The sequence below is a fragment of the Alligator sinensis genome, unplaced genomic scaffold (assembly GCF_000455745.1).
Source record: "Alligator sinensis unplaced genomic scaffold, ASM45574v1 scaffold92_1, whole genome shotgun sequence".
In the NCBI taxonomy this organism is placed as follows: domain Eukaryota; kingdom Metazoa; phylum Chordata; order Crocodylia; family Alligatoridae; genus Alligator; species Alligator sinensis.
In genome coordinates this window covers 205,881-208,214 of record NW_005843010.1, presented here as the reverse complement: position 1 = coordinate 208,214, position 2,334 = coordinate 205,881, and positions in this window count along the sequence as shown.

Genomic DNA, 2,334 nt, shown 5'->3' with positions numbered 1-2,334 from the left:
TGGAGGGTTTTGGGGGGCTTCTGGGGGGCTTCGGGGGAGCGGGGGCGCAGCGAGCTTTCACCCGCGTGTCTCTCGCCGCTTCCGAGCCTAACTGAAAAAACTGAAAAAAACGATGGATTCTCCTAAGTGTTGTCTCTGGATTTAGGACCCAGAGGCCTTGTTTGGGACCACAACCTTTTCATTGTCTCTCGCCGCTTCCGAGCCTAACTGAAAAAACTGAAAAAAACGATGGATTCTCCTAAGTGTTGTCTCTGGATTTAGGACCCAGAGGCCTTGTTTGGGACCACAACCTTTTCATTTGATAGTAGGCAAATTTATTGATACACAGTGATAACAGAAAAGAAACGATACAAACAATCAAGCAATTCTATATATCTACCAAATCCTAGGGCTGTCACAAGAGTCAAAGTACATCTGGCCAGGATGCAGTCTTCACTGTGAGGCTCTTTCTTAGGTGTCAGATGTCAGCATATCAGCAGCCCGGAGGCAGGATACTGAGGCCCACTCCCACCCTGCCTTCCAGTGGGGTGCATGAGACAAGCTGATGATGTGCCCTCTGTCCATGGTGGCCTTGAGGGCCCCTCCTGGGGACAAGGACCCTTTTCAGGGACCCCAAACCAGGGCCCCTTCTTGAAGCCCCTCTTGATGGGGAGGAGATGGGGAGAGACGGGGAGGAAGGACCCTTTGTTACTCTCAAGTCTCTGCTTTTGTATTCTCCTTCCCTCCTGATGACTTCTGATGACCCTTGATGACTCTTCATCCATGGCTATCACTGGTTGGTCTATCTCTGTGGTCGTCACACTGTCCACCTAGCTCATCACATGCACACATGCTAATTTGGTCTTTCTGGGCCTTCTCCTAATTTGGTCTGTTCCCACCAAATCAGGACCTCTCACTCTGGGGTCTTGTAAGCTGGTGCCACCTTATCTCATGTTATGGAACAGTATGGTACATGCCCCGAGTCTTCCAGACTGTGTGTGCCTGTTGGCCTTGCTGTGTTAGCCAGGCTGCCTGCTTTGAAGGCTGTGTGAAACTCTGTATGTGAGACCCAGGCTTTTTAGAAATCAGTTAACCTCTGCTGCCCATCCTGATTCATTCTAATACATATATATACATACACCACCACCCCTCCTCCCGTAAGCCAATTCCCAAAAAGCAAACCCTTAAATACCATTTTCTAAGCCAACACCAGGTACTATCATGGTTCAGATAATAATAACAACAGTGCAGAATTGATGAGCTTGCTGTAAAAGGGACGCAGGGCTAAAGAAGGGATGTTCAACCTATGCCCTACAGGTCCAATGTAGCCCATGGGATAGTACTATCCACTCCACTGCTGTCATCTTTGGCAGGGAATCACAGCCCACAAGAGACTTCATACAAGGCATTCTTCTTGACATAGGGACTCAGACCACTTATATTATTGTGGATCTTTGCTTGTTGGGACCTGTAGTCTCCATGAGTCACACCACCTCAATAGAAGTGAGCACAGTTGTGATCTCTTCATTTTATCACATTAGGTTTTCTCCAAGGACTCCTTAGAAGTGGTCAATATGGCCATTATGTTAGGTAAAGTTCAGGTGAACCCAGTTCATGGTGAAGGGGAAAGCAGAAGGAAATCCTTAGCTCGGGCATTTGTAATGTGGGAGACATTTTGAAGATAAAATACCTTTTGAAGTAAATGAGGTGTATTGGGCTGAATCCCGTCCTCTGCTGTCCAAATGAAACTCCTCATGGAGTCCGTGGGTAACTGACAGCAGAATCTGTTCTGATACATTTTATGAGAAACATGCAGAAATGTCCTCTTCTTGGACACCAAGTCACACATTATTTCAGCAACAAACGCATATGAGTAAAAAGCAGCACAGCTTTGCTACAGAAGATAACAGAACGTGGCAACTGATGGGGAGCTGCATAGTAGGTCAACCAGCTGCATGCATCAGTGGTGTTCAGAATCATCCATTAAATAGGATAAATTTGGCAGCCATGAAGAGTATGGAGCCATTTATTGACCAGAAAAGGTAATAACTGGGCTAAAATAGGAGTCACTTATCTGTTGTAAGAGTGTAGTTTTAAATGACTACACTCTTACTCTTAGTTTTAAATGAGGCGCTTGGCTATTGTGAGGGTGTGGAGACTGACAGTATAAGATGCTTTGCTAAAAATACTGGGATGTGAGTGAAAGTCCTGCTCTCAACTTATGCTAAAGCCTGTTACAGCTGTAACTGCCTTCCTGGTCATTCAGATTGGAGTGTCAAAAGCAGCCAGCCATGATGCTGGACATATCACTCCCTTGGGTGCAGTCTGCAAATGAAACTGGTGTGCCTTAACCAC